This window comes from Periplaneta americana, chromosome 4, assembly GCF_040183065.1.
Source record: "Periplaneta americana isolate PAMFEO1 chromosome 4, P.americana_PAMFEO1_priV1, whole genome shotgun sequence".
Classification (NCBI taxonomy): domain Eukaryota; kingdom Metazoa; phylum Arthropoda; class Insecta; order Blattodea; family Blattidae; genus Periplaneta; species Periplaneta americana.
Window position 1 is genome coordinate 65,230,982 of NC_091120.1, and position 23,231 is coordinate 65,254,212.

Below are 23,231 nucleotides of genomic sequence, written 5' to 3' on the forward strand. Positions count from 1 at the left end.
ATTTGTCGCCAATATGAACCGTAACATATTAAAGAAATCTTCTAAAATTTCTTAGGGCCGTATTCATAGACATTCTTAGCGCGGGCTTTCGGTGGATGATCAGCGAACTAACGTTTTTCGTATTCATAAATCAGTGTTAGCAATATAATATGATATGAATCCTGTTTAGCACGCTCGTAGCGCGGGCTAGCAACATGTCTATGAATAGCACCCTTAAATTCTAAGTCTGAGAAGGCTTTCTGTCAGCCTATAACGGGTACACATTACAGGTTCTTGAGTTAGCAACTTGTATCTGATTATTAGTTTTCTACAATAAAGATCATCTTTATTATTTTCATTCATACCCTTCAACCTTGACATCGTTGTTATTATTATTTAACATAATTCATTACTTTCTTTCCACTTACTTTACATGTTACTTAAGAAAAGATTTCAAACATGTTTTAAAAACAAATTTCACTGTAAAATTAAAATGGAAAAAAGAGAAAGAGATAGAGAGAGAAAAATGCCCCCCCCCGAAAATTTCCGCCCTAGGAAACTGTCTAGGTTGCCTAGGCCTAAATCCGGCACTGCTTATTAATATATGGAAATTGATATCATGTTGATATTATATCTGTATATTGAAATAAGGCTTCTAGTCGGGTGCTTTGATTTATTGTCATTGTTCTAAATGTTATTTAAGAAGTATTAACTTATAGGCATTTCTCTATAAGGAGTGTAAAATGACTGGGTTGAAAAAGTGACATTAACACAATTCTATAGTCATAATGATATTATGCAAGGTTTTTTTAAACGTTTGTCACATTGTCAATGGAATTCTTTTGAACTTTCGCTTCTAAAACACAAGTAGAGAAATTCTGTGTCTTTTCATTTTGTATTATAAAAGAGGGTCTTACTGTTATAACAAAATATAGACAGATTTGTATCCTGATCATGATTATGATTATCCTCGACACAGTCATCTTCAATAAATAATCAGTAATAACTGCAAGCTTCTGCCTTTTAAGAAAAGTTTCGTCTGCAGAAAACAGAAAATTGTTTCCTATCTTTCCCATGGTCTTATATTTAGTTCGGATCGTAAAAAATCTTCACATACTCTTATATAGCATCTGACATCCTTGGAATGCAGTCTGTAGAGTTTTATGTTTGGATAATGCATTAATGGTGACGTTTTTCTGGTCCAGTTGCCTGTACCTTAAAGTCTATTTCGGAAATATCATTTATCCAGCTTCTAAGAAAATTACTTGATCTAATTTGATGTCTAGTTTCACTCCAAGTACAATGGGAATTATGGTTATTATTTTCTATATTTATTTTTTTCATTACGTTCATATTTTTTTAATAATTGAATAGGGAAATATAAATACATATAACAACACTCAGAATTCTGCACAACATATCACTATATTATATGAACAGAAGTAGTAAATATATTTCTTAATTTATACGTACATGTACTTATATTTATATGGTTTCCTTATGGCAGTAAGTCATGAAGCAGTTCATAAATTCTCCCTAATGGGCAGGAACAACACCGATTATGAATTCATTAGCCTCATAAAGTTTTTTTAAACACGAGCGAGGAAATTATCCCATCTCCTGAATCTGAAAAGCTTAAAGTATTCATTATTGCACGTTGGCATTAAACGCCTATCAGCTTTACATCTCTCCTAACGTACTACAGGACGTTCCAAATAATTTGAAGTAGATAACTTCAACATTACGCTTCTTCTAGTGATATTAATTATCACTAATTCTAGTGGTGTCTCGTAAGTCTTGATAGTATTCTATTGTTACACTTACTTACTTACTGGCTTTTAAGGAACACTAAATAATTAAATTCGAGATTTTCAAGGCAGTGAAGTAATTGACTATGTTTAAGAAACTTAATATGCAACCCTGTAATAGTATAGTAATGATCACAGAATATAAGTAAAATAAGTATGGCAAAATAAACTGCTATGCAGAAAATACCGTTCCTTAAAAGACTAGATAGGAAATCACATTAGATTCAAACTCACAAATGACTTTAAAAAGAAGTGAATATTTTCATAATTTATTAAGGATGTAGTGTATACTGCATACCTCCCACGTTTTAATAGTTTAAATATTTAAGAATTATTTTCATAATTTATTAAGGATGTAGTGTATACTGCATACCTCTCACGTTTTAATAGTTTAAATATTTAAGAATTTTTTCATAATTTATTAAGGATGTAGTGTATACTGCATACCTCTCACGTTTTAATAGTTTAAATATTTAAGAATTATTTTCGTAATTTATTAAGGATGTAGTGTATACTGCATACCTCTCACGTTTTAATAGTTTAAATATTTAAGAATTATTTATTAAGGATGTAGTGTATACTGCATACCTCTCACGTTTTTATAGTTTAAATATTTAAGAATTATTTACATTTAAGGAGACACTATACTGAAATTACTAACTTCCATGTTTTAAAACTAATTTCACAAAACTTTTGTCACTGGTGTACTTATCCGGTTAATAATTACACATGTACAAAATTTCATCCTTCTATGATAAGTGGTTTGCGTTTTATTAACTTAATATCTTAATAAAATATTGTATCGCTTTAGGCCTATATAAGAAGTTCCTTGCGCCACAATTTACATTATCTGTAACTGATATTCACTTATATTATGATTCTTTATATACAATGGAACAAATATTATTGTTGGGTTTTTCTGTACAGTTAATCGGTAAATTACTAGGAATTTTTATGATTATTAATATTTTTATTTTTTGTTCTTTTATAATAAAAAATTCTAGTAATTTACTGATTAATTTTTCAGAAAAACCCTATAGGAAGTTTTGATCCCATAAGTGAATATCAGTTAAGAATAAAGTCAATTGTAGTGCAATGGACTTTTTATGTAAAGCGATTCAATATTAAAATATTACGAGTAATAAAACGAAAACCACTTATCATAGGCGGATGAAATTTTGTACATTTGTAATAATACCCGTAATCAAAATTTGATTAATCTAGATTCGTAAGTATGGTAGTATTGATGTCACTATTGTGAACTCTTAAAAGTATGGAACTTGGAAATATCAGTATAAGATTCCATTAAACTTCATGATTAGACTGCGTACATGTAGGATTTAAAAATATCCATAATGTTAATTATTTTTAAAGACTTAGGCTTCAAGATAAATAACATTTTATATGTCTCCAACGTACGTCCGTTCTTAGGCTAATGTGTGGAAGATCTCGATTCGTCTGCAGTTGCCGAAGTCTCGACTGAGCTCTTGTCGATCCCGACAATTGTAACGCAATTAGAGAGCAGACAGGGCCGGGAATTGAGCCCCTCTTTCCGGAATTGGAGAGAGCAGCATCGTCCCATTTCTAGTTTCCTCGAGAAGTATTGGCATGTTCCGCGTTCTTTACAATACGTCTCATATCTTGTTTCATGATATAAAATTCAGCTAAAGACTTCTACACATATATACAGTATATATGCAATTATTATTAATACAGTTGCTGTTGCTAATTATTATTCCATAAAAGTATTATGTGCGCATATATGTAAAATACATTAAATTGAATGTCGTGTTGAATTTAAAGGGGTTAGGTATGGCTTATAAAAGTAAAATTTTGGAAATATTCAACATTTCTTTCTCCATTACTGTGTCATGTACAGTACAATAATGAAAATTAGTATATGTTAAACACTGTCCTTCTGCTATATAATAAAAATATTTTTACGATTTAAAAAATTATTTATATATTTCTTTTTTCTGTGATGAAACTTTTATGTGTATTTATGCATGTCATATCTACAATATGATGCAAAATCACTTCTCCACCTTTGATAGATTGTCTGATAAAAATATCATTTAAAAATGGTCAAATGTCAGTATTTTCGTCTAACGCAAAATAAAAAAAAAATATTATTTATTAAGTAATGTACTTGAAAGAGCATGATATTGTAAACATGAGTTTCAGCAATAAAATAAAAGAGAGAGAACATGGAAAAGTTAACAAGTTTATGAGTTACGAGAGAAATGCTTCATGACTGCACAGTGAACTGCCGCTGTTTTGAACTTTGAAAAAAAAATAAATAAATAAATATTTTTTTTAAATCGTAAAAATATTTTTTTCATACAACAGAAGGACAGTGTTTCACTCACTGACCAATTTTCATTATTGTAAAAGATACAGTAATGGAGGAAACAACGTTGAATATTTCCAGAAATTTTACTACTGTAAGCTGTACCTAACCCCTTAAGAATATTATTAAGTAACAATGAATCTGTAAGGGAAGAAAAATTTAATATTAGATAGTAAGGAAGATTGGAAAGAACAAAATGAAAATACCGTAAATAAAGGAAACTTAGCACTAACAGCAATAGACAAATGTTTAAATAAATGGCCCAACAGAGATAGCAAAAGATTAAATGATATTTACTTAGCGATGATTGAAGCAAATATATTATAATGTTGAGATATGGGAAAATTAGTTATCAGAAGTAAATATAAATACAATTAGATCTAAATTTTGCAAGAAATATTTGAAGATCCCATTGAATGCCTCAAAGATAACAGCCAGATTAGAAATGGGAATGGAGGATAGTAGGGGAACAATATTAGTTAAGAAAATTAAATTTTGGGGTTATATTGTAGAGAAAGTAGAAAGTGACAGCCTGAAAATATGTTTTAGATTCCTACAAACGACGAAGACTAAGTCTAATTGGATAAACGAATTATAAAATAACGTAAGCAGTTTAGGACTAAATTGGTTATGGCAAGATGGTGCAATTAATATAAATCTGATAGGTAGAATTATAATGGAGTGGAATAATGAGATAGTGGGTAATTTAAATAATTTAAAATCATTAATAGATTACAAAGAAATGAAAATCATGTGGAGACAGGAATAATATACAAAAGTTAACAACAGGGAAGGAAGGATGGGATTAGCGTGGTAGAGATTGGGAATTTGGAGATTAAAAAATAGAAGATGAGAGTAGGAAAAGATATATATCCTTTATGTAATCAAAAAGAAGCTGCATTACACATTCTATTATCTTGCTCAGAAAATGAAAGAGCGAGAAGAATTTTTATTGAGGAGGCATTACTGAAACTAAATGTAGAAATAGCATATAGGAAATTGTATAGAACAGTAAACGGAAGAAAATTGAGGGAAGTCGAAAATTTTGTGTATGAAGTAAAGAAAGAATGGGAAGGAAAAACTACAATATAAACATACATATATAAATTAGAAATAGTAATTAAAGGGAAAGAGTTTTTGTTAAGAAATAACTAGAATGATTGTACAAACGTAGTATGAAATATATAGTAACTTAATAGTTATTAATAGTAAAATGTAGTTAAGGATGGGTTACTGGAAAACAGAAATGTAACAGGATCACCATTAACGAATGATATACAAATTCTACATGATTTGATGACAAATAAATAGGCTTAATACATATATATGTATATATATATAATGAATCTGTAAGGAAATGATTTCCAATTTTGGGCTGAGTAAAAGTAGAGCAACCTCTTATAACGTAAATTTTCATTAATCTATTTTATCATCGAAAATATAATGGTATTGCAAAAGATCGATTTCAATATTTTCGCAGAAATACATTTCTCTTTGTATTTCCGTCGTTCACCTTGTATTAGGCCTACTGTTGTTCTTCTTGTATTTTCGGTCATCTCCTTGTATTTCTGATGTTCTCCTTGCATTTATGTTGTTTTTTTTATTTCCGTTGTTCTGCTTTTATTCCCCTTCTTCTCTTTTTATTTCCCCTTTTCTTCTTGTATCATATTGTTCTCCCTATATTCCCTTTATTCTCCCTGTATTCCTGTTTGTTGCTGTCCTTATATTACCGTTTTCTCTTTGCTTTCCTCTTTCTCTACTATTGTCCCTTTGTTTCCTTGCTTTTCCTTTAATCTCCTTATATTCCCCTTGCTATATCTGTCTTTCCCTTCTTCTCGTCTTTCCCTTATTCTCGTTGCATTTCCATTGTTATTTTTTATTTCCCTTGTTCGTCTTGCATTCTCCCTGTAATCCTTATATTCCTCTTGTAATCCTTGAATTCACTGAGTTCTCCTTTTGTTCCCCTTGTTCTCCCTGTTCCGTCTGCTGTTCGTCTACAACACCTTCGACATAAAGATATGCAGCATAGCAAAGGAATGTAGAGCCCGGTCGCAAACTCGTGGCACCAACATGCGCGAGCTTCTTTCTGAGGTTTCGGAGTGGGGGGGGGGGGTTCTGTGTGTGCGGGCGACTGCTTACTCATAGAGCGTACTGTTCAAAAACCCCCCGCGCAGGTGTCACAGTTTGCGATCGGGATCTGCTTTTCGATGTTTTCAGTGTACTAGCAATTGTATTAAATTCATCTTATTTGTTACTGAAGTATGAAATCATTTTCTACATGTTATTTCATAAAATTCCAAATATTTGAAATAAGATTAAGTTTATATGTACGAATATTATTTATAACTTTATTATCTAACGGTTAATTGACTTAAAATTCTACCACTTTTATGGACATATTTCAGTTATGGTCTTAACTTGTTTACTTTGAAAGAAGACGGATTGTTGTTTCTTATTCTCTTCGTCTTGTATTAAAATCTGTTCTGGGAATAGTGGTGTACCGGTATTGCGTACCTTCTTGTTTCAGTTTAATTATCTCATTAATTATTTCTTTCCTCCATTCTCAAACGAGATCGCTCATAATTATATTTAAAACGCATTTTCTATATTTTAAAGGGATCAAATTGTCTTCATTAAAACTCGCTGTAATATATTCTTGGAAACAACGAAAAGCTGCTGGAGCAATATTTAACGACTTCATAGTCAAGGACTTCAGACACAGTATATTTAGTAGAAAATTCCTTTCGTCGTGCATCGTGTTACAAAGATTAATAAATTTCGTTCATTTTTACATTTCTTCCTGCTTATTCATGTTATATTTGTCTGACAATTGCATTGTGGTCAGAAACTTACATAACTTAAACAAGCAATGCCAACAAAATAAATGTTAACGTTAAAATGTTGTCAGCTTGTCTCAAAGTACTCAATATTTATGATTGAGATTTAACAACATAAGCATACGATTATTTGAAAAATAGAGTCGCATTATTTTATCAACAGGATAAATCACTGTATACGGACAAACAAATGGGCAAATAGCAAGCCCATAAACACCTCATCAGTAACAGAAAATCTGAGAACATGCAATTCCGTTAAAATCCAAAGAGTGGGTCCAATAAATTTGCACGTTTTCTTCAAAGAATAGCTTCACAAAACTGGACTCCGTATGCGATACACACACAGTAAAGGCAACATGCTTTAACTAATCTTAATATTTCTGAAAATGAATTTCCGAGCTTAAAGGACAGCAACTGAGAGAAATCATAAGGAAAAAATATATTTCTTCTTGGTGTCAACTGCCGCATATGGGTAAAGGAGTAAATTTTTATACGATATGTTCTAAGACAAATTTCTGGATATTCAATAAAAAAAAAGGCTTGTCATCATCTATATTAATGCGGTGAAGATGCCATGCAACCTTTCTGCAATATGGTAAGTCCCAGGTAGAGCATTCAGCACTACCCGTTGCCGCCACCCAGGCTTGACGAGAGTGAAACACTAGGACATGTGTTGGGTTTCTGCCGAAAGACTGAGTTACTGCGGAACAACCGCCATCACAGGGTAAGGACAATGCTTGCTGACATCCTAAGACAACAAGGATTAGAAGTCCATGAAGAAGTGTATTGTATCTCGGAAGATAATTAAACAAGACGAGCAGATATTATTGTCATTGATAGAAAAAACAACACAGAAACGATACTGGATTCGACTATCAGGTTTGAAAGAGATGCACAACAGCCAAAACTTACTGGTGTTGAAAAAAGACTGATCTATTAACCTTGCATTCCTTATTTAGCAAGCAGTATAACATGGCTAATCGTTGGACAGTACTTCTGTTTGTAGTTCGTGGTACCATCTCCAAACACACCTTTTAAATTCAAAGGGATGTACATTTTACAATGTGGAGAAAATCCTTAGAGAAATAATTCTAAAGGATTCAATTCAAATTTTACAATTTCGTCTCTGTTTCAAGTAATACGATATCACATTCACTTTAATTTCCTTTTGAAATTTATTGTTTGTATTTTCATTGTAAATTTTTATATATGTATTTGTTTTCTGGTTCCTTGTGGTCACGCTTATTCAAGGGCAGATGGTTTTATTTTATAAATCCGATATATATGTCAAGTTTAAAAGATTTCTCATTCTTCTATTGATGGCAATCATAGACTAGAAACTTATTTTGCATTGATACTAGGTTGCAGATATTCATAAAATTAAAGAGTTTCTTTTGCAAGTTCGAGGCATTAGTGCATACTTTTGATTCAAAAGTTGTCTACATTCAACAAAAAATTTATTTCGGACATTCCAATAGTAAGTAAGCCTACACATTTTAATGAGTTTTCCCTACATACTTCTTGGAATTTCAGCCAGTTGAACGCAATTGTCAAAAAAACAGATTCAGTATCTATTTGTGACTGTCATTGCTTTAAGTTTCTTCAGGAAAGTAGTACTCAACAAGCTGTTGTTCAAAAATGTACAAACTTAATTGCATGTCCACAAAAAGAAACTCAGCATCCATCGTATCATAACAGCTAAATGTTTATGAGTTATTTAATACTTTGGAATGAATCAATTTTTTGTCAGTGAATCAAGTTTCTTTATAAATCTGTTGGTTTTAACCCTGGATGTTATTGTGATAATGTCTTGGACTTGAAAACTGTTATTTCAAGTGTTTTAAGTGTTAGAAAATATCAGCAAGGAAGGCCAATCTTAGAAGCCAAACACAATTGGAAAATATGTTTTTGCATATTCCGATTTCTCGTCTTGCAGTTACTGGTACATAACAAGTACTGCTCTTTAACTAGAAAATACTTTTTAATACCAAAGTTATCCCACGATAGACATCGTACTTCCATGTCATAAAGAATATTTTCATACAACGAACCCATGTTTACACCACGGTGATAATAGTTTGAAGTAAGTACTAGAAATAATTATGTTTACGTAATATTTCGTGTCATTGTTGTACCATAAGTTTTACTATTTCAGTCATTCTTTGGGTGGTATCCACTAGTTTTGAGTATAATAATTATCGTTGTTTTTAATTTTGCAGGGATTATTATTTTTCGAATGGGAATAAATAACTTACTGCTATGGTAGTAAGAGAGGGTCGCAAAAAAAAATCTCGCCCAGAAGTGGGTCGCGCCTTCAAAAAGATTGGAAACACTGATTTAGAGAATCACTAATTATTTTCTTTAGTGAGAAAATACAAATGACATTTATTGAGAAAGCAATATAAACCATACCTGTTTACAGTCCAACTTCTTTATTTAAAGGTACGGTCACACGTCGCTACTTTTGTTGCGCAATTATTGTACTGCAGCTGCAAAAGTTGCGTGTCGTGTTCACACGTAAGCAAAAAGTAGCGCGCTCCACGCTACTTTTCGTGCTGCGCAACCCGAGCGCTGCAAATGTTGCAACTGGAGGTTGCGAGTCTGTTCACACACAAGGCGCTACTTTTGCAGCCGCGATCTAAGGTTTCCATCTCCGTGTTGACTTTTCAATATACATTTTGTGGTTATGTTCGCATTATTATTAAACTCATGCAATAGCTTACTTATCTATTATTTGCTTTTCTGTCCTGACTAGTATTCAGAAATTGGCATTATTTTTAGTCTATTATAAAGCTATTGAAAATACTTATATTTGTAAATGATAATCAGGGAAAGGATTTATATGTAAATACATATTTACTTATAAAGCTAATATAATTTATATTTTGCATTATCTTTATGTTTCACAATGTGTAGGGTTGAAAAATCCTACTTTTATTTTCCATATTTTTCCATATTTTAGAGTTTAGTACATATTTTCGTTAATTTCCATATATTTTCCATATTTCATATAAAACAGTCCATATTATATTAGGTTTAACAATAAAACAAAACAAAATTCCATTAACTTTTAAAAATACATTTCAACAATAGAGATTTAAACACATGTTCAGTAATCCCTTTAACATCAGAGTTATTTGAAAATTAGCAGTCCTATCAACAATGGGAAAGTAAGTTACAAAACTGTATTAATTTAATTTAAAATTTTTAACAGACTTCAGTTGTGCAGCTCAACAGTTAAATGCCAGTCAGAGTACACATAGGTTCAGTTTTGTAAATCATACTATAAAGACGGTAAATATGCCAAAAGTACGTCATTCAGTCAATTTAAAATCAAAACTAACAAGTTACATTTCAGAATTTAAAGAAGATGGTTTATCAACTGACAATAAAATATTATTTTGTAATTTGTGTCAGTGTGCAGTATCATCTACACAAAAGTTCCTGGTGCAACAACACATTACAACTAGTAAACATCAGGCCAACAAACAACTAAATTCCAAGCAGAGACAATTGTTTTTAACACAACCAACAACATCGAATGTAAGATCTGAGTTTAACATCGACCTGTGCCGTTCTCTCATCTCTGCTGATATTCCTCTCTACAAACTAAAGAATAAGGTCTTCAGGGAATTCCTTGAAAAATATACTCAACATACAATCCCGGATGAGTCAACACTTAGGAAGACGTATGCTCCATCCATCTACGATGAGACAATACAGAAGATAAGAGATGAAATTAAAGATAGTTCAATTTGGGTTTCCATTGATGAGACTCCCGACAAAGAAGGTAGACTTGTTGGTAATGTAGTTACCGGTTTGTTAAGTGAACAATATTCTGAACGAATTCTTTTACATTGTGATGTTCTAGAAAAGTGCAATAACAAAACTATAGTTAAACTGTTCAACGAAGCTATGGGTATCCTGTGGCCAAAGGGTATTATGTACGATAATGTGTTATTCTTTATTAGCGATGCTGCCCCTTATATGGTCAAAGCTGGACAAGCATTATCTGTTGTATATCCTAAATTGACTCATTTTACTTGTGTGGCGCATGCATTTCATCGTGTGGCAGAAGTGGTCAGAGACAATTTCCCTAAAGTAGATTTGTTGATTTCATCAGTGAAAAAAGTATTTCTCAAAGCTCCCAGTAGAGTTAACGTGTTGAAAGAAATGTACCCTGAAATTCCATTGCCACCAAAGCCAATTTTAACTAGATGGGGTACATGGCTAGAAGCAGTTGAATATTATGCCGAACATATAGACTCTATTAACAATGTTCTCCTTGCATTGGACTCTGAAGATGCAGTCTCAATTGATACTGCGAAAACAGTTACCTGTGACATAAGTGTGAAGAATGACTTAGCTCACATTCAGCATACATTTTCATGCATCATAAAAACGCTCAAAAGTCTCCAAAATAGGCACCTTTCACTATCTGAAAGTTTTGAAATTATAAATAGTACTGTGGAACAACTGAATCGTGGTAGAGGTAAAGTTGCAGATGCAGTAAGAGCTAAGGTGGACACTGTACTTTCAAAAAACCCTGGATATGAAGAACTACAAAAGGTTGTTGCTGTGATGAGTGGTGAATCAACAGTGAAGATTAACTTGGACTTATCCCCAGCAGACATTGTGAAATTGAATTATGTACCAGTTACTTCTTGTGACGTCGAACGCTCTTTTAGTCAGTATAAATCTATCCTCAGAGACAATAGAAGAAGATTCACTTTTCAGCACTTGAAAGAAATGTTTGTAACCTATTGTTATGGTAACAGACAATAAAAATTGTGTTTTGTTGAAACTACATTGGAAGATAAGGTACGTCCATTATATTTTTTGTTTAGTTTGATTAAAATGTACCAATATTTAACGTACATAGTCATTTTTTTATAATTTTAAGTCCATATTTAATTCCATATTTTGGTAAAAATCCATATTTAATTCCATATTTTGGTAAAAATCCATATTTAATTCCATATTTTGGTAAAAATAACTACATATATATTTACATATTTCATATATTTTTAGTCCATATAAATCCGTTCCCTGATGATAATCAATATCATATTCACGCAATCAATGTTGGCAACCCTTCTGTTTGAAACTACGCTACGGAAAAAAAAAGAATTATATCGTCAGCAAATATACTCAGACTGTGTTGTAATTTAATAACTGTTACAAATAATTTAGTTTGATCACATCTATCATTAAAATATGTCCAAACAATAAAAGTATCATTGGCACATGTGGGTGGCAACACTGGTCGCAACTGCAGCAAATGTTCGAACAAACACGTCGCTACTTATGAATTGCGCGCAGCATGAAAAAGTAGCGGGCAGCAGGTTCGGCAGCCGCTAACGGGTTGCACCGTTGTTCACACGTCGTAATACGAGAGTTGCGCAGTTTTTTGTACTGCAGCGCTGCAAAAGTAGTGACGTGTGACCGTACCTTAATTAGAACCAGTCTTGAAACCTGCCTTAACTGTTTATAATTTATTTTAAGTCTTAAGTAATGTTAAAACATAAAAAAATATTAGATTAAATTCGTTTTAGGCGAGATATTTTATTATGTTTATAGCTTAAAGAAAGAGATAAACTCGTGCTTAAGGGTGCGGAAAAATGCTAATCAATTCGCCTGCATTCACAGACCGTGTAACCATACAGAAGCTGCAGTCATATTTACTAGCATATTATTCTGTAATAAAAGCAGAGTATTGTAGCCTCATATTTTCGTTACGGAGCCTGCACCAAGTCGAAATAACAAGTCCCCGGCCCCTCGTTTCTTCCCCCCTGCTGAGTTTGGAGTTGCCTAGCCAAGGCCTTACTTCGCCTTGTGTAATGCATGTGTTTAAATTCATAGCTTAGTTTCTTCCCGTCTTCCTTGCACTGTTTCATCTCACTCGATTCTTGCTTGATGTTTCTCTGCATTTTCCGCCGGACTCAATCTAACGGAATGAAAGAATTACACTTTCTACCGCAGTGATGTAGAAAATAAAGACCACTTAAAATGCATAGACCCGTTCGTACGTGATGATAAATGTAACGAACAAATAACTCAATTTATTTTACAAATCATGTTAGAATTCCAACACTGAACGATGATACAGACCTTGTTAAGTTTCTAATTTTTATACACCTATAATTTCATACTCCTTCCAAAATCTGAGTCTGTGATAGCGTCTTAATGAAGACGTTAGGCTATAAACAGCTAGGTTCCGGGTTCGATTACTGAAAGGTTTATTGATTTTCTGCTTCGATCTCATCCTTATAAACATTTTATGCAAGTTGAAAAGATGCGAAAGCATTTCTTTCTCTTTCTACTTGTCCTGAGTCCGTCAGGGACAGAGCGGTTTCTGTTACCTCTTACACCTGCTTCCCCCACGCTGTACACACGGGAAAATAAAATACATAAGTAAATATAAAATACAGTAATACAGATATTTGACAATTACATGTTTGAGTGTATTTTAGTGCCTTTCTTGTAATATTTTCAACTAATAATTAATTAAATTAAGAAATATTAGTTTATATATGAAGTTAGATGGGAACAACACATTGCAGATTGCCCCAATGTGTATGCTGTAGGGTAGAAACTAGAGATGAAGAAACCATCATCACATACTGTGATAACGTGTGAAGCTACTTCACATAAATTCTTGAGTGGAAACTTTTTCGCTCCTAAAATATAAAATTTTGATTCTGCGTATCTTTTGATCCTTTCAATTTGTGTTAAGAAAATTTTCTTAGGAACATAGACCCCTAAAGAATACTTTTTATTTAGTTTGTGTGTTATTTTATCATTTAAATATTTGCAGTCTATTAAATGCCCAAAATATAAAATTCTCATCCTACGTGTCTTTTGATTCTTTCAATTTGTCTTAAGCAAAACTTCTTACGATCATAAAGAATGCTTTTTATTTAGTTTGTGTGTCAGTTTGCCATTTAAATATTTGCAGAGTATAAGTATTAAATGCCCAAAATATTAAATTCTTATTCTATGTGTCTACGAACATAAACATACTTTTATTTAGTTTCTGTGTCATTTTATCATTTAAATACTTGCATTGTATTAAATGCCCATAATATAAAATTCTCATTCCATACAGAATGTAATGTTCTTTTATATCCACTTGCTCCAAGAAATTCTGATCTTTGCTGCAGAAAGGTACTAGGTTACACTAGCCCCGGCAATCTCGTGCTTTCGTGAATCTCAACTTAATAATGTAATTTTTCTTCCTTTTCACCATAGTTAGGTAAGTCACCTGTTCAAATTTTAGACAAATTTTAATTTCTAGTTAGCAAGTTATTAAGTGTCAAAGATGAATTATTAAATTTATGGATTCCGCTTACCCCTGTTTACCTTAGTCATTCATTCATTCACAATTTAATTCGTTAGTTGTTTAAAATTAGGTTGTTTAGAAATATTTTAAATGCATAGAATTAGTTCTTTAGGTATAATTTCTTATTTATTATTATTATTATTATTATTATTATTATTATTATTACTATTATTTTATACAATCATTACTTTATTTTTCCATTAACACTAATATCTAGGTAATTGTCATTGTCTCAATGTAACCCGTGCTGTGCTGATCACACTAATTGTACTATTCCTTTAGTTGTGAGATTATTTTCATATGTATATTGATTCTTTTTTTTTAATTTAATACTTGTATACTAGAATGTATTTTCCTGTTTGTGATTATGTATTCAGTCTCTTTTTTATTTATTATTATTATTATTATTATTATTATTATTACTATTATTTTATACAATCATTACTTTATTTTTCCATTAACACTAATATCTAGGTAATTATCATTGTCTCAATGTAACCCGTGCTGTGCTGATCATACTAATTGTACTGTACTATTCCTTTAGTTGTGAGATTATTTTCATATGTATATTGATTCTTTTTTTTTAAGTTAATACTTGTATACTAGAATGTATTTTCCTGTTTGTGATTATGTATTCAGTCTCTTTTTTATTTTATTACTATTATTATTATTATTATTATTATTATTATTATTATTATTATTTGGTTCTGAGAATAACGTATACGTTTCCCATCCAAGCGGTCCGTAGTTCGGTTTCCCGAAATGGACAATGAAAGAGATTTTACTTCTCTCCACGGAAATAGCTGTTTATCCCTTTGATTATACTTGTCCTGTGACGTCTTCGCGGTGACCGCAAACCGTGCTATCAACGTGGACAGGAAGACCCACAATATAAGAATGTCTAGTGTTAGTTCGAAAACATACTCCCTTACACCGTATTTTGTTGTAAGTCGGTAGATGGAGGAGTTTATATAATAAGACAACGAAAATGTTTATTTCTCATTCATTTGATTAATTTTTCCCTTAATTAAGTCGTGTATTAGTCCACTCAACAATTCATGCATTCTGAACTCAGTAATTAATTCATACATTAATAAAGCCGGGCAATCTTGTGCTCTGGGGTCTGGCTTTGAGCCTGCTACTAGAAGTGTCGCAATGAGCTGTGGTCGTCAACTTTTGGAGCTGTGACGTCAGTGAAACAACGGGCGCCGCTGTCCCGAACGAGCTAGGCCAGGCGTGACAGGGAAGCAAAAGGCAGGGACAAACGAAAGTGCGTTGCAAGCGGCAGCTTAATAGTTCCGGTTTACGGAAGGCATTGGATTCGTGGTTCTTTATTAGAAATTCTTGATATGTACCCGTAATTATAAAAAATAGCATGGGTAACAAAGACTAGGGGTGCTATGCATAGACATTTCGCTAGCCTGCGCTACGAGCGTGTTAAACTAGCCCCGGCTATCGACTGATTACTTGTACAGGATTCATATCATATCATATCATATCATATCATATCATATCATATCATATCGCTAACACTGGTTTATTCTTCTTCATCTCCTTCACGGTTTTAGGCCATTTTAGCCTGTTCCGGCTCCAAAATCTTGTTGTGTCCATCTCTTCTTTGGTCGTCGTGGGTTTCTATGTCCTTTGGATCTGTAGTTGTATGATGCTTGGGGTATCCTGTTTACTGACATTCTTTCCTAGTCTTGTTTCCAATTGGTTCTATATTCCGTTATTGTTTAATTTAATTCTTCTATTTTTAACTCTTGTCTTATTTCATTGTTTGGTTCTTTTATCCAGTCTTGTGTATCCTGCTATAAATCAAAGAAATTTGGTCGGCGGGAAAAGACACATAAGTAAAAAAAAAGTCGATTTTTCTGTTGTATCAAATCACATAAGTCCAGTATTTTTTCTAATTTTTGAAATATTAAAATTTATTTTATCTTAAATTGAAAAGGGTCTTACTTTAACCAACATACATGAATTTCATTATTATACTTACATTCAGTTAAGAGTAAATTAAAAAGAAAGTCTCTCCTGAAAATAGTAATATGCGTTACAAGAACGGTATGTTGAAGTTTTCATGTTCGAGGAAAAGTTTGAAAAAGCGAAACGTATTTGAGCTTTTTTAATTTCCGAGAATTGAAAGAAAACATACCGCTCGTGTATCGTACATTATTTTGTGCGAAGATCGTTTATTATATACCTGAAAGAGGAATTTCTAATTAGTTGCAATGAAATACCCATCTTGGTTTGTGTTCAATGACGGCAAATTTGCAAAACAAAAATATCTATCTTCAACATTGTTGCTATAAAATGTTTTCTATGTTTACTATACTACAGCAGGCCGTGATACACGTCTATCTTTTTTTCCCCCAGTCTATGATGAGTCTGGAATCTTGTTGATTTTTTCACGGCTTCCTTAATGTTACTTGCATCACGAATGCAGTAACTTTAGTGGAGTTGTAGAGTTTACTTAATTTTTGCAAATATTTAAAAACAATAATTAACAGTGCAATTTAGGTGACATTGCAGTGGTAAGTTTCCAATTTATAATTATTACTATATTGAACGTCTCTAAAAATAATATGTTAAAAGCCTAAAGCAGTAAAATCAATATGTCACTTCAGCGGTAAGAAGAGGGAAATTGTTATGTGTATTAGGTTGGGAATACTGAATGTGGAATTTTAGACTTTCCGCGGATTGGTTTTGTGCGGAAACCAAGCAAATACGCACGATCTCGCATAAAATAATTTTTTTGACTTATGTGCTTTTTCCCGCCGACCAAAGATGCTGTTTGCATTCTTCTTTTATTTTCTGCAGTCAATGTCCATGTTTCAGATCCATAAGTTACAGTGGCCATTGCTTTATACAGTTTTATTATTGAGTCGTTTCTAGTTTTATTTTTTAGTGTTCTCTTTATGGTTCGCGTTATGTAATTAAATTTATTTAGTTTTTTATTAATGTCTATTTCAGACCCAAATGTTATTTCGCATCCTAGGAAATTAAATATTGACACTAGTTCTTTGCTTTTATTTCTATAATTATCTTGAACCGGACCGAATGAGTACCTTTAAATGCCATTACTTTAGTTTTCTCAATTGAAATTTCCATGCTATATGCTTTTGATATTAAATTTAATTTGTATGTCATCCTTTGAAGTTCCTCTTCACTTTTCTCTATCAATATCTGGTCGTCTGCGAAGACCATTGTCTTTACTATTCTTGACCCCAGGTTAATTCCTCCTACTCTTTGTTCTTTCCATAATGTAATCATGTCATCAATGTATACATTAAAAAGAGTGGTTGACATTGGGCAACCTTGTCTAACACCTTTTGAAATTATTATAGTTTCTCGATTATTTATCTGATTTTAGTTTTTAAATTTATATTTCTAATTACATTTATTAAATATGTTGGTATTCTAAAACTACGACAAAATCTTAGGAAACAAGAGTACTACAAATGGTGTGCGCTTCCACATAAAGGAAAAGATGTTATTTTATTTCGAGAATATACTCCCGGAATTAAATGGATTTTTTCTAAGAAGGGTCTGTCTTCCTCTGAATGGCGGGACGCAAGTAAGATGAATGCTAACGTAGCACCAGTGAGAAGTCTTCATGGGAGATCCTTGGACGGATTCCGTTGCAGATACTGCAACGAGATTGAAACCTTAGCACACGTCCTAGGATCCTGTCAGCATGGAGAACTCCTGAGAAATTCACGCCATCATAACATCCGAAAACTAATAGCACAAGCCCTTACAAAAATATCCTTCAAGGTCCTTGAAGAGGTGCACTGCGTTGCGTCTGAACGCAGCGGAATTAGAAGAGCGGACATCGTGGCTCTAGACAAGACTAATAGTAAAGGCTTTATACTGGACCTAACTGTTAGATTTGAGATGAGCCAGACCCAACCATCTGAGGTCAACAAAGAGAAACAACAAATTTATGAGCCTACTATTCCATATTTTCGAAGTACATGGTTTAATGATCGGAGCGAGGGGCACCATCCCACGATCAACTGTAAACACTTTCAAAACATTTGGAATCCATGACATCATTCCAAAAATAATTACTTCTAGCATTAAAGAGTCTGTGGAAATTCTGAAAAATCATTTATACGGAATATCATAATCCCCCCCCTCCTTCTATCCGGTAGTGTGTGATTGTTACAATATATGTACAAATTTATTATTTCTTAAATTTAAGCTCCTAGTTCACATTTCAATTTGACTCATCTATTTTATCGTAATCATTATTATTCTTGTATGTGTGTTATTCTGCGTTTTTGGCAACCCAGGATGCCTGGGCAGACTATTTCTTGGAAATAAATTATATATTCTAATATTTTCCATAATTTTGTTCTACATAACTTGTCATAGGTTTTCTTATAGCCTATAAAGAGAATGTGTGTTTCTAGGTTAAACTCTCTGCGTTTTTCGATTAAACACTGGTTTATGAATACGAAAAACGTTAGTTCGCTGATCATTCACCGGAAGCCCGCGCTAAGAATGTCTATGAATATGGTCCTGCAAGACTTTTTGGTACAATGAATACACACACACAGACACACACACAACATGTTTTCTTTCGATGAATTTTATGATGTAATTCAGTTTACCATAAAATCTCAGTAACAATTAGTAGATTTCTCAGGTATGTCCGTTCGTTCATTCATTCATTCGTTCGTTCGTTCGTTCGTTCGTTCGTTCGTTCGCTCGTTCGTTCGTTCACAGTTTTTGCCTGGATGACCATGTAATCACAGTGTAGTATATACAGTCACGAAGCTTGAGTTTTGAGGGTGCTAGAAACAATAGACTGTGCTGGTACTATTTCGCATTGTCTGTAATGAGGCGATATTAGCGATCCTAGTGGTGAGCAACTACTAATATTTGCATATTTACTACGTATTGAGCTTCGTGACTGTATGTACTAGACTGTGATGTAATCATACTAAAGGACCAACCTCATAGAACTCCTGAAGTTAACGTTCCGCAGAGCAAGGTAATTGCGTATAGGCTTACATGAATTGGCGTTCATGCCTAATTTTTCAACAAAATTGTGAAGCACAAAAAAAGAAGAAATACTTATTTTCTTAATTACATATAGCAGAAAAGAAGCAAATTATTATATTATTACTTACATTTTGAACTCTTCCCATATTTTATCGGATGACGATGTATAGAAATATTAATACACAATTAGTCATACTTATTCTTGTAGACAAAGAGGTGGGTTACGAGAACATCAGGCGCTTGTTATAGAAATATTTTTCAAGCTAAATCATTCGTTCAGAGAACACGAGAAAATTGGAACACACCAAACCATTTTGATTTGGGTTAAGTAGGTCTGCCTTCGATAAGAAACTTTACGGACGTCATCGAACCGTGCCTACTCCAGACAATTTGCTAGGAATGAGAGTCGCTTAGCAGCCGGGTCCCAGATGTTCTGCCCATCGACATTCGATATTCTAGCCATATCGGGTAGAAGAGTTTTGCGTTCCTTATAGGAGGTTTGCACTGCCAGCCTTTCAAAATTCAAATGGTACAAGAATATTCCTTCGTGATTAGAATAAACGGGTCAACTTTATCACAAACTTCTTACAAATGGCATATGTAAATCGATAATTTCTAAATTATCTGATCGTATTGGATAAGGCCCATATTGTGTGAATGAAGAGATTCTGAGATATTGGATACCAGAAAATCTAAATATAGAGCATTGAACTTCGCTATTAGAATAAGCGGGTACAATTTCGGAGAAATTGATTACAGTTTGCCTAATAGATATAAAGAGACTTGCGATAGCGTAGCGGTTAAGGCCTGAATAGAATAAGAGATGTAAGATTTGAGTAGGCTAAGAAAACTTTTAGCAGTAGCCTACTAAAAAAAGATTTAAAATATTCCAGCAGCATCACTTAGTTGAAAATGTTTAGTTGACTCGTTTAGGAAATTCATTACTTTACTAGAGTTCGTTCTTTGTCAGGAAGTAATTCGTTTGAGATACTGTTGTATAGGCCTATAACTGCTTACATTCAGTGCGTCATTGTGGTTGTGCTGGCAGAAGATGAAGCGAACTTTTCCCTACAGGCCTAAACTATTACTGTATTACCTGAGAAACTAAGAAAACAGCCTCTGATTTTTTTCTATTTTGAATTATAGTTGTTCGCTATTCTATGTTCCGATAAAATAATTAAGTGTTCAATAAAAACTTGAAAAAATATACAATGTAGAGGTAGTTCTAATCACTAAATTGTGCACCAATATGCCTGGTTTAAGTCCCAAATCTCTCCCCAGTGGCTATGTCCCTGTTGATAGTGATTCGTCCTTCGGACGGGGACGTTAAGCCTGGCGGACCCCTTGGTGCTATTCGACAGGAGTAGGGTACGTTCCGGCACCGGGTTTCCCCTTCTCCCTTCCTCACCTTCATCTCACCCACTCCCTACAATACACTTATACGAACACTTACATATATGCTCACCTTAGTACACGACATAACTATCCACAGATACACAACATGCATAGCGTGGCCCGCCGAAGTGATGTGCAACTTGAAAATGGTCCACAGCTCTACCATCAGTCCGCGATATGCGGAACCCGAATCACGCAAGTGAAGTGGGTAAGCATTGGACACACACACACTTTGTAGAGGTGATGAAAATTGTTATATTAGGCCTACTGAGTGCTGGTCTACAAAACTAGTGCAATTCTTGATCTCTTATACATAGGTAAAAAAACAATACTTACGAAGTTAAAGGCCTTTATTGTTATTGCTGCGGCAATTACTGTGTCTTGTGTTCAGTATTCCCTACAGAATGTTTAGTCCTTCCTCGGAGAAAAGCATGCTTAATTCGAGAATTCCTTATTTTCACGAATTTTATGAAAAGCTTTCACAATTTGCTGATATAATCCCCTAATCTTATGTTGTCTGTTATTATTTTATACAGGTATCAAACGATATACAGAGTGATTCATGAGGATTTACCATCAATTACGGAGCTTATTTCCGAAGACATTCTGAGCAAAAAGTATCGTATAAACATTTTGTCCTAATCTCAATATTTTCAGAGTTACACTAATTTGAAGTTGTTTGTAAAATACCATTCTTTATTTTTAAGGGTAAAAAAAATTACAGATAAACATTTGATTATTCAGGAGTATGATTTCTTTAATTAGATTGTATTTTGAAGCTAAAAATGTGTTGTGAATTGCATAGTTGCTTCGTACAGATTTTTATTTTTCGATTTTTAACTACAAAATTACATTTTCCTTACGATTTATCACAATTGTTACAAATCACGCCACTCTTGTAAATTCTTTAAGACTGTACATTAGGATGCATAATTAAATTGTAAAGAATCAAGTTCCTAAAGTCTTATGATTTGTAACAATTTTTGTGATAAGTGCGTAAGAGTAATGTAATTTTTAGTTACAAATTGAAAAATAACATCTGTACAAAGCAATTAACAGTACATTTTAGCTTCAGAACACTAGCCAAATAAAGAAATGATACTTCTGAATAGTTCAATCTCTGTTTGTAATATTATTTCACCCTAAAAACTAAAGAAAAGGATATTTTACTAACAACTTCAAATTAATATAACTCTGAAAATATTGAGTTTAGGACACATGTTTATATGGCATTTTTTTGCTCAGAATGTCGTCGGAAATAAGCTCCGTAATTGACGGTAAATTCTCGTGAATCACCCTGTATGCTGCCAAACGATATTGTTCGTACAATATAAATAAATGTAGGGAAAAGTCAAATAATGTTTTTCTGAAACTGTTTTCCCAGGAAAAAAAAATATGTTTTGTAGCCTAACATTAAAAAAAAATAAAAGAAGATAGTCCTTATTTATCTGCTTTGCCCTATGCAGTCGTTTGTTACGTGTTGTGTTTTGGTAGGCTATAGGTTCGGTGCAAGGTCACTGGCATTTACGTTCAGTCTAAATGTAAACAAATAATTAAACTATTGCCAATCTTAAAAACGGCATTTACGTTCAGTCTAAATGTAAACAAATAATTAAACTATTGCCAATCTTAAAAACGTGATATTTTACAAATTAAAAATAAAATAACAAGGAATAATTAAATTTAACTAGAATTTTTTTTTCAGTGTACCGATATGTACTGTCTATAAAAAATATGACAGTTTACAACCTGTATATTTGGTTCTTCTTTCTTAGATACAGTTAAAACATGCCTTGGGTAATTAACATTTTGTTAAGTCTCGTTATACAGAGTGTCCGCTAAGAAACAGGTTTAGCTGAGGTAAATGCCTTTAATCATTTACTGTTATAGATCGAACGTGACTGCTGAGGAAATAGCGTAGAAAAATTTTGTGTTGCGTAGGATGACAGAAAACTCATGTTGAAGGGACGTCGAGATTAGAGCAATAGTACACATCTTGCTTCGATTTTGTGCAGTTCACTTTAGTTCGTGGTGGTACAGTGCATATTAGAACAGCGAATCTTCATTTATTTTATGTATCTTTCAAAGAAATTGTACCAAAGTTATTTCTATGGAAATATCCTGGATCTAATTGAACAACTCAAAATTTAGTCAGAACGACGATTCTTCGTAAACTTTAATTGGCAAAACTTCATTTCTCAAACTAGTTTATTAAACCGTGTCGGACTGTAAAGAAAACAACTATCGCAATGTCCATATTTTATATGTTGTGTAATATTATAGTATGTGAAATTTTAATTTTCCTATCAATTTTTTTCTATTCTATTAAAATTATAGCATACTAGTGGCTTGTGCAGCAAATGCTGCGAACTAAATTCATTAGAAGTTCAAATAAAAATTTTTCAAATTTATTTTCAATGAAGAATAGGCCTGCCAGTCATTTTAAAAGTTATTTGCTTACATAATAACGAAACATACTCTTCTGAATGGTTTTTTTATGCCAAGTA